We start from the raw sequence: 11,283 nt of genomic DNA, 5'->3' as shown, positions 1-11,283 counted from the left end.
TGAATTAGCTTCTGTTGGAACGTATTCATGTGTAACATCCCACTGACTGCATGACATCACAACAGCTCCAGGTCCTTGAAAGTCTCGAGGATGATTAGCTGAAGGAATTGGCTGTTTCTGCCAATCATAATCCGGCAAGGCTGCCTTTATAGTTCTGGAGATGGGAGAGGAGGGAGGGAGGGAGGGAGGGAGGGAGGAAAAGACCGACTACAGCTGAACAAGAAGCTCAGCAGCAGTAGCAACGGCCGAGCCTGAGCAGCTGGTCTTGCAGTGATTAAATAGTTCCCATAGCCTTTCTGCCGTACTCGGTCCGCTCCCTGGTGTAAGTCTCGTGTCCAAGGAGGAAGCTGCGTTTTAACGGTGTGCTGAACAGAGGTTTGCATCATTCCAGCTGGCTGCTTGTTTTGAAAAGGACAATGTGTGTATAAATAAAAAGGGACTCTGCTGGAAGAGTTCAGATACTAGGATTGGAGCTAAAAAGCGCTCTCGGAATATTGTTGAGGCAGATTGTCTGCACTGAAAGCTCCTTCTAGTTAACCTGGAGCCGAGTGAATCTGAATACTGGATATCTCACTTTCTAACTCGGGATAAATTCAAGTTAGAATAAGAAAAACAAATTGAACTGCTTCTCTAGGTAAGTTATTGCTTACTCTGCTGAAACTGAAGTGTGTGCAATAAAGGAATATATGTTGCTTAGCTATGTAAACAAGCTGAACACAATAAAGTTTTATTTGTGAAAGATTTATGTAGAAGCAGATATTAGTTTCAGACCACATTCAATCTCTCTTTTCAGCATGTGTGTGCTTATCTGTCATTACTCTTTGTAGAAGTTGTATTTGCACTACAAATGGAAAATACAGTCCTGCCTAAAATAAGAGATAGAACCTGAAATATTTTAAACTGTGGTCAGAACATTTGCATAATAAACAACTCACTTGATAACAATTTTAGCCTTTCATATTGAAAATGCCCATTTTACAAACTCAGCATTCAAACTGTGTGGTTATAAATGTTTCCCTGAAAAGTGTTACTGATAACATGGCATTCAAATTGCTCAAGATGGGAACTCCTCTCTTTGGGACCTGAGATTTCTAGGCATGCTCTGTTCTAATGGTCCGCTTTAGAAAAACAGCTGTCACAGACGTTTGAAATTGTATGATACAGACATAAATTGCCTTTAAAGAAATAGATGCTTTTCTACTAGGTCCTATTAGGAAAGAAAAATAAATTCTTGGAATAATATATGTCATATGCCATAAACACAGATTCCCAGGAGCTAAGAACAGCTTTATGCTATACCTGTAAATACCTCCAAATTCCTCATATACAGATTAAGTTGGAAAATAAGAAATACTAAGTATGCTTTTATTCATCCCTTCCAATATCTCTGTTAGAGAAAGCCAAATAAAAAGGAAACGTTAAACCTGTATTTTCTTTATAATTTGTCCTGACTAATAAGCTACTATATTTTTCAGAGTTATCATCATGGTATTTTCAAGTGATGATATGGGTTATTATGATAGGTTATATATACTGTGAGTTCTAATAGAACTCTGAAAAAGTTTCAGTAGTTTATACTTTATTTTGTCTTTCAAATTCACCTTTTGCTTTCATGATGTCTTCTATCAGAATATTTTTCATCAACTAAAGATCCTAAATGTTTAAAGTACATTGCATACAAAGTTATTGATGTGTTTTCTTAGTGATTTTAGTAATTCACTTTCTCCCCAACTGCATGGTTCAAATCCTGTGAGTTTCTTGCCGCAAAAGGAAATTAATGAAGACAAAAGTTACTGTAATTAGTTGAATTTCTCCAAAACTAGGAGGCAATTATTTCTTTCTCCACAGATTTAAAATGTTTTATCTCAAAATAGTAATTTTATATTCTTCTATTAAAAATATGTCAATTAGCTATTTCCAGATGCCAGGTTGGTGCTATATTGGTCATTTTTTTTTTCATGAAGCAAATGTATGTAGAGAATATAAAATCTAAGCAGTTGAAACCTTGAACTGGAATTCATTTAAAAAAATAAGTGATTAGTAAGAAAAATATATTTGCTACTTACCATTTATCTCAATAGAAAAATGGGTATTTAATACCACTTAACATCTGCTGTGACATTTTTATAATAACAAATCCTGTGAATATTTACCTTATAATGATTAATATCACAGAGAACTTATGATAGAAGTCTCATGATAAGCTAAGACATTTTTAGAAACTGAACATGAAGCAGAATAGTCTTTTTTTTTTACTGTATCTTAATGACAATTGATCATAACTAAGATTGATGCTTAGACTCCTTTGAAAAAATTGTAACGTGTGTGACTGAATAACTATAACATGAAAATCACCTCTTTTAGAGAGAAAGTATAGATGTAATTTACCATCTCAGGCATCATTCTTAATTTTTTTAAAAAGGCAACTAACTGGAATTTAAATAAAAACTTTTTAAAAAGCCAAAAACTTCATGAGGATTTTGACATTTGTTTTCTTTTTGATACACTTGCAAACGTATATAAATTGCATTTTGTTTTCTGCCAACTGAAGTTATTCTTGAAGAAGTGTGTCCATTTAAATGATTCTCCTTAAATATCAAAATGAAGTAAATGGAAACTATTTTATATATAAATATTTAAAATCATAATTTGGAATTTCTATATGTGATAATCAAAATAAAATATACATGTTTATATATGTATTCACCTCAAAAAAGGACAATTTTTTATTTTGTCTGAGTATCAAAACTGTTACACCTATTCTCTTCTCCTACCCAAAAATCACTCTGTAATTGGATTTAAAATAAAGTTAGTTTCTTAGTTCAAGTCTCAGTGCTAACCTTACTTCCTAAAAATGCTAAAGAAATGCTTCTGAACCAGTGAAATATTTGTCCTCAATAGGTCTAATGTTTATATGATCCCCTTGCACATTCTGTTTGAGTGGGAAAGGTGCCATTGAGAATAAAATCCAAAGATCAAACTTTCTGTGTTCCCTGAGTAACAACTACTCAGGGAGAACACAGAAGCATTTAGCATGCTCTGTTCAAACTAGAAGATTCTAGCGGATGCTGCCTCCCCAGATTAGGAAAGCAGCTGGGGAAACTTATAAAATAAAGCTAAAATATCAGCCCTGGCTAGAAGCCAAGACAGAGATGCTGTGCACCCAGAAGGCTAATTCTTTCTGGGCTAAATTCATTGATAATGCATTATGTTCAAAGTCTAACCTGAAGTGTAACTTTTTTTTTTTCTCTAGTACAAACCATGGGACATTCAAGAACAAATATACTTTTTGACTAGAGTAAAATTTTAAAGTAATGAAGTTTTCTTCTTTATAAAGCTTGCTCTGATGAAAAATGTAAATAAACCTAGCAGAAAGTCCTATAAAATAGAGTTTATACCTAAGAGCAGAAAAAGAAACAAAAATGAGATGCATCATCTAACCATTATCTTGGTGATGGCAGAGTGATCAGAGATGCCCCTACTGGATACGTGTCCAAAGGAAGAAGTGGGAAGGTTTTATGAAAGTAACTCACTTAGTAAAATTTACAGTAGAAGTAGACATACTAAAACCATTGTAGCATATATCTTATGAAGGTAGAGAACAAAAGAAAGTTAACTCTCAACCATTATGTACTCCAAATAAGTAGGAAAAAGGGGAACCATGTTGTCTGTTGATTTATTTTAAGTTTATGAAGTGAGAGAAATGGGTCAGGTGTCAGACATAATGCTACTGCCTTCAGCCATCATTGAATAACATTTAGCCAACGTTTTCTTTAACACTTCAGGAAACTTCCACCTATGCTGTTACAGAGAGTGTTAAGTGCACTCTTTTTAAAGTTATTTCAGCAAGCCTCAGAAGTTAGAGGTGTCAATTGTAATGCAGAACTTTTATATATACAATCCTATTTCCAAGCTTCCTTTATCTCAATTTTCTAAGGAATGCTATCACATCCTAGAGTTGACAAATCTAAATTTTTTTAGAATAATATTGAATTGATAACAGATTTTCCCAAAGCCCAAAACAGTCTGATAATGAAACCCAAACACATCAGTGGCTTTGTACATTTCAAAACAAATAGATTTTTTAAAAATGTGAATAGTGGGGCACCTGACTCCCCAGTTGGTAGAGCATACAACTCTTGATCTTGGGGTTGTAAGTCTGAGCCCAGGTTGAGTGTAGAGATTACTTAACAATAAAATCTTTAAAAAATGTGAACAGTAGCTTACTCTCCATTCCTACTGATGTAAATGTTTTCCTTGATGTATTTATTTCCTTTACCTTCTTATAATTTGTTTATATTCATGATTATCTATATAATTCAGGCCATGAAAAAAACTATAACAAAACAACCTGAATATAACAAACTAAATATTGCCTTTCAAGTTACTCATTAAGGAAATTTGCATATATAGACCACTTCAGAAGTATTTTTTCAAGAAATATACTTCACTAATACTAAATGATAATCATAATTAATTAATTAGAACTAAGGAAATATGTGAGAAGAAAATAAAGGTTAAAAAGACTATGTTTGGATGCTTGAGAACTTAATTTGATGATGTACTCAGGGTATCTTAGAAAACAAAAGTGATAACTCCATTAAATTGCAGAATTGAGACTTCTGTACCAGTCTCAATTTTTACACTTCTTTGAAATTATTGTTTTAAATATTTGAAGCACTCAATAAAGAGGCAATTTTTAGTAAGCTAGCACACACACACACACACACACACACACACACGCAGAGGTACGCACAAACATTTCTTTTTTTTTCCTCCAAATTAAAAGATAGTCCCCTTTTCAGACATTCTACCATCAGATGAACTTGCGTTGTGCTTTATTTAAAATATTTAACCTCCTTATTAAAAGCCTTTAATGGAACTTATCTTCAGTCATAACCTGGTGGAAGTTGAAAGTCAGCTGGCCAGGTTCAGGATTTTCAAGAAAAAAGTAAACGTAGATATACTTCTTTAATCACTGTTCACTTGCTCCTTTCTTCTTTCTTTCTTTTTCTCCTTTTTCTTCTTTCCCTTTCCTTCCTCTGTTTCCTCTTTTCCTCTTTCTCTTCATTTTCTCCTCCCTCCCTTTTTCCTTATTTATCTCCCCCGTTCCTACTTTCCTGTCTTCCTTCCTGCCTTTCTGCCTTCCTTCTCTCATCCCTTTCTTTCTTCTTTTTATTTTCTGTTCATTTTGGCCACATCAGCTTCAATGCTCTCTTGCCAAGTCCAGGAGCAAACCACTCATGTTTAGCATAGTAGTGATTATTTATCTAATGGCCCAGTTTGAACATGGGAGTAGGTGGGAAAAATGCACATAAAAAGTAGGTAAAGTACACTGAACAATAAAAGAAAGGTAAGATGGGATGGGAAATTCATGTCAAAGAAGTAGAGATGTCAATCTTAAAATATTGGCTGTTCTCCCATCTATGAATTCCTATTTAATTTACTAAATTCTTTAAGTAGAGTCCTTTTTCTTCCTTCCTATATACTTCCCTTTCATTGGCAATGGAATCTTTTTCATGCAGCAAATGCAGCTTAGTGGCAAAAATATAATAATAATAAATCTAAATAATCCTTATACTGATACTTTAAATCCCCATAAATCATTTTTATATTTAGTAGCTTAAACATAGTAGCATTCATATGCAGCCCAAAGGCTGACTGCTATACTAATGGAGGAAGGAGAGAGAAGGGAAAGCTATTTTGCACATTAACATGCTTTGGCTTGACTCCATTCCTGAATCAGAAATTCAATTGTAGACTGCTGATCCACAGAATTTGTCATATTTCATCAGACATCTCAAAAGAGTTCTTCTTGAGGTACTGAATAGTCTTTCACACCTACGTAGAAATCAAACCTCAGAAATAAATATAGCTGCACTAAGGATTAATACAAGGAAAGGAAACAGATGCAGAGATGCATATGCTCTTGTGAACACATATAAAAGTCCTAATTCTATTCATTACTCTAAAGTGCAAATGAATAATGAGAATTAAAATTTAAATTTTATTTGTTTTCCAATCAGTCTTTCTCTAATAGTTATGTCAATCCAACTGATTTTGCATACTATAATTAGTAAAATAAAACAGAGGCAATCTTTTAAAAATTCTAAAATATTATGGTTCCTGCTTTCTCAGTTTGCAAAGCTGCTTTCCCTGGAATAGGGTATTCTCTTAACAACCATAAAAATGATGCTCAAATTGGTCAATCGAGGTTGAACTCAATTTAGTACTTAAGTTACTCGATTTTTCCACCTGGACATATTTTTTTACTTTAAATAGAGAAAATAACTTTTCATTTTTGTTCAATAATGTTTATAATGATAATGATAATATTATTATCCATTATTTTAAATATGTGCCAGACACCATTCAAGATATTAGTGTAAAGAAAACAGCTCTCAGGAGGCTTCTATTCTGGGGGCGGGGTGGTAGACAAGCAGTAGACAAATAAAGATGCTTTGACAGGGCTATAAGTACTATGAAGATGAATAGATCAAGGTGGTGGGTTAAAAGGTGTTAGTGAAAGCCATAGAGCTGGTCAGTAAATACCTTTCTGATAAATTGACACTCAGAAAACCTATTTAAAAGTTATATGCCAAACAGAATATTGCTTCGATCTTGTTGAAAAATGTGACAAGGAGCAACAACTTACTATAATATGCTAGCTGACAAGCTGAATTTTTATTCTACCAATTGATTATTATCTTCAATTCTGTGAAATTATTTGGTAGAGTTTTAGGATATGGCACATTATTTAATGTTGCTTTCTCTGTGAAGCAGAAAGACCATCAGTTTTAGAAAATGTAATTCTCAACTTTGCTTCTACTCTTTACGTTTCTAAGGTATTTAAAAAGTAGTGAGTAAATATCTCAAATTACTGTATTTTTCTCTATAGCTTGAAAGTCAATGCTATTGTTGGGACTTACGTGACAGAAGAACTAGTCCCCTGTCTCACTCTCACAAATCAGTGGGTATAAGAACCAGTATTCCAAAGATCACTCAGTTGGCTGGAATAATAGATTAAAATTGCTATTATAGAGGGATAAATGTAATTATTGAATTTTTTAAATTTTTTTAAAAAATTCACCAATTACAAAAGTATTTCAAACTCAACAAGAACCAAAAATATGATAAGGCTAATACAATGTTAATGCAAACTTAAAATGAATTAATGAAATCAAAGTACCGAAGTCAAGAAAACAAAGATCAGTAATCTTCCTTGGCAGAGGTCTGACATCATGTGGCCTATTTGTCAATGTCAGGTTCCTGCCATCTCATATTAGGAGCAGTCTTCTATGACCTTCTCCCACAGGAGATCGTTGTCCCTGCTCCCCTCTCACAGTTGTATTATGGTACCTATTACCTTAAGGTGTGAATACAGTATATGTATCAGTGCCCCAGTTAACCAAAATATTTTCATAGCAGGACTTCTTAGGGAGTTCTTGACCTACAGGCAAATAGCAAGCATTTGATATATGTAAAATGTGAGGCATGTTGTATGAGCAACAGTTGAGGAAATAATATTTAAAGGAAAAAAAAGGGACTGTTGAAGAACAGTATAGTTACTTTTATATGTGGCAGAATTTTTTTTATGAAAGAGGAATTTGTTTTATATTATATGACACCCATGGGCTAACATATGAAAGATACTGGGAGGCTGTTTCTATGCAAAATCAGGAAGAACAATACATCCTAAAATCAGTGAGATACCAGTCAATCAAAGCAACCACCAAAGGTTGGAGTGCTACTTATCCAGAAGACCTCTCTGGAAGGTATTTCTGCCTTGAATAGGAGATGGTTACCGAGGTTCCTTATGTTTTTCATTATGTAATTATAAGGGAGTGTGGATGAAGATTTTACAGTGATCATGCTACCCACCTAAAAACAAGCTCTAACAGTTGGTTCGAAGACTGGTCAACAAATTTCAAGTTAAATAACGATTGGGTAAAATTACATAGCAGGAATGTATTACTCAGGACATACTCTAGAATGTAAAAGCAACTTTTCACAAAAGGGTAATTTTACTAGGTGTATAATTTATTGAAGATAATAAAATAATAATTAAGTGAAGGATTGGTTTCTAAAAATTTAAACATGTCAGTTTTGCTACTCTTTTGAGCCAGTCCAAGAAAGAAAATTCTACAGATTAGTTGCATGAATAAGAAAGATACTTCTAGCTTCTATGAACTTTTAAATGATAAAGAATACAAAGATTGTTTGGCTGAGTTGTGAAGTTTAAGCCCTATTAGAGAAGAATTGCATTACATTTACATAACATAAATTGCATTACATTTACATAACAAATGTGAATTGATTTAAAGATGAGTTAGCATCATGACATAATAGAAAGCAAGAGGTAATGCTGAATTCCACCAAAGTTGGATTCTAACTCTAGCTTTACCCTTATGTGTAATATAACATTGAAAAATCTTATTAACTCTTCTGTGCCTCAGATTCATGATCTGTGAATGGAGATAATAATACCTACTTCATAGAACTGCTGGAAAAGCTAAATGTGATAATAAATATGAAGTTCCTAGTACAAAGTGGGAAACATGAGAGGTGTTAAATTAATGGAATTAAGTATTAATTACATGCATCAGTACTCTGACTTTGGCCCGCAAGGTAACATTTTGTACTGATTTAAAGCAACCCCTAGTGATGAGTATTGACTATTTCCAATCCCCTTCACTTGTAGGTAATGATCTAAATCACCTTTTTGCACTGTCTTTCCTGTATTTTTATTATATATGAATATTAATAATATTATATGTAAATTAAAGGATCAGAGATTATTGACTAACATTTTAATCTGACTCATCACAGTTCCAAAAATTAACTCACATTCAAATATCTTAAGGAAAACAGACCATAAACCAGAAGAAAATACTGTCAGAAAAAAAGTGCTAGATAGTTTATCTTGATTTTCTTGCCTGCTGGTGTAAGGAAAACCATGGGATTAGAAGAAGACAAGAAGGCAAAGATTCGGAAACTGAAACTGGATAGAACTAAAACAAATACAAATGTTACTTAGTTTGCAATTTTATCTAGTAAAACACTAAAAAATATTTCATGTAGTGTCTATATTGATATATTTTCTAGAATTATTACAGAAGTTATTTATGAATGTTTTAAAAGAATGCCAGGCACTGAACCAAAATAATTCACTTAGGAAGCCTCTTTGGTAGAAAATACTGGGGGTTATAAAATGTAAAACATTTTGTTGACCTTCAAGATATCTCTGGGGGAAAAAAAGGAATAGGGAAAATGAAAAAAAAAAAAAAAAGTTGTTTTTTTTTTACATGTGGAAACCATGCAAACATGCAGAAACTATGCTGCTACAAAATTGTACCCAATTGTTTACTTCAAATTTATCGAACAGTTTTCTAACAAGTGCTTGTGCAAGTTTTAGGTGGGCAGAATGTACATTCTAGAGGCTTCTCCATACCTCTTGTAATCACACAGGGAGAAAGACAGGAGAGCTTGTTAACTACCACCTCACTCCCACTCAGGGCAAGAACTGCTTCCACAGAAGCCTCTGGACAATAGATTTGACTTCTCCAAATTACTAATGTTGACTCAGACTGAGAATAAAAAGATACAAGTTATATTTTAAGTTTTGTCACAAATGTGTTGGTGTGTCTTAAATTGACCTTAAAGTTTCCTTATATAAAACCAGACCACTCCTCCTATTTTTTTCCCAAAGGTATTTTGAAGATCAAAATGTTTTACATTTCAAATTATCACAGTATTTTCTATCAAATAGGCTTGCTAAGTGAATTATTTCGGTACAGTGCCTCGCATCGTTTTAAAGCATTCATAAGTAACGTTTGTAATAATTCTAGATTCCAGTCATCAAGTATTAAAATAGGAGCATCTCAAGAAACATTGCCTCTGACAAGTAGCAGAATGTTTGAAATCACTCCAAGTCTCTCCCCATAAGTTTTTATTATGCCTTTTTCCAAACTTTCAGAACTGTGTATCCTGGATTAGTTTTGAGTGGGAGGAGGAAATGCTATACGGGATATATTTACATGTGACCACCCATTTTATTTCTGGTTGATGGCCAAGATGGTGTTTTATTCTGCAGTATCTAAAAGTTAAAATAACATAAAATATGAAGCAATTAGATTTAAAAAAAAAAGCACAGATTATCAGTGAAATTGAATGGAGCATGTCTCCCTTTGGTAAAGAATTATCTGACTGTTTTGTGCTGTGTAAAATCATGAATGCTCTGAAATAAGAGAAATAAGTAAAAAATGGAAATAGTAACTAAAAGATTTATAAAATCTACAGTTATGAGATAAATCACCAAGAGAAAATGATAAGTATTTCCATTTCAGTAGAGTTCTTTATAAGTGCATGGCAATGAAATTCTACTTCTTGATATTTAGGGTACCAATGCAGAACAGTCACAATGGAGGAGATCTAGAATCATTCAGAAAATGTGGGTTCACATTAGCCATGTGACACTGGACAAGTTTTGGTGCATTAAATTTTCCATTTATTCATTCCTTGAGTTCTTTGAATAACAATTTGATAATTGGTAATTATATCTGTTTATACCTAAGATATATATATATTATATCTGTACATAAGATAAAGAGGGCCCATTTGAAAAGGGTTTATTATTATAACAAGAAGCTCAAAGTCAGTAGTATATGTTTTACATGGTAATATCCTGATAGTGAGATAATACAATGGAAAAAACTATCCTCACTAGAACTAGAACTTCCTATAAACTAGATAATACACATCAGTTATACTGCTCCAAACCAATCTAAATTTTCTCCCATTTATGATTAACATGACTGCATTAGGAGTTTCTAGGTAAGAAAGTTGGTGGTAGAGAAATGATCATTGAGATAAATGAATTTTAAGGGATAGTAATCTTTTGTTCTTTCTGAAGCAGACAAATTCTATGATAGTGACCAAGTGATAACATACCTAAATTCAGTAAGAGAATAATAAAAACATCAAAAGTATATCTTCTAAGAGATGCTAGATATTAATGTAACTTGTGAATATAAGTGTAGTACTATTAGTGACATATTTTATTCACAGAGATGATTTAATATAATTTTTATAATTTATAGTTTAATAAATTCCTTTCTGATTTCTTGAAGTTAAATTTCAATGTTAAATATTAGGCAAAATTAATTTTCTTCCTCTCTTACTCAGTAATAGGTCAAGAAGAACTTTTCCACATTGTAGTTTCATTCATTCATCTCTATATCTTGGAGTTTCCTTGCCTGTAAGAATATGAGGGCTAAGTGAGCA

General features: G+C 32.9%; 1 protein-coding gene across 1 annotated transcript in view; it reads left to right on the top strand.

Moving 5' to 3' along the window:
• The first annotated feature begins 259 nt into the window (after positions 1-259).
• Positions 260-11,283, top strand: part of LOC118553816 (bifunctional heparan sulfate N-deacetylase/N-sulfotransferase 4) — a 300,517-nt gene continuing 289,493 nt past the window's right edge. Inside the window, exon 1 of the mRNA XM_078068202.1 lies at positions 260-634. The gene's annotated coding sequence lies outside the window, so the exon portion shown is untranslated. The remainder of the gene's footprint in view (positions 635-11,283) is intronic.

Source organism: Halichoerus grypus, chromosome 3 (genome assembly GCF_964656455.1).
Source record: "Halichoerus grypus chromosome 3, mHalGry1.hap1.1, whole genome shotgun sequence".
NCBI classification, from domain to species: domain Eukaryota; kingdom Metazoa; phylum Chordata; class Mammalia; order Carnivora; family Phocidae; genus Halichoerus; species Halichoerus grypus.
The sequence above is the reverse complement of the archived record's forward strand: the minus strand, read 5'-3'. Positions and strand labels throughout refer to the sequence as shown.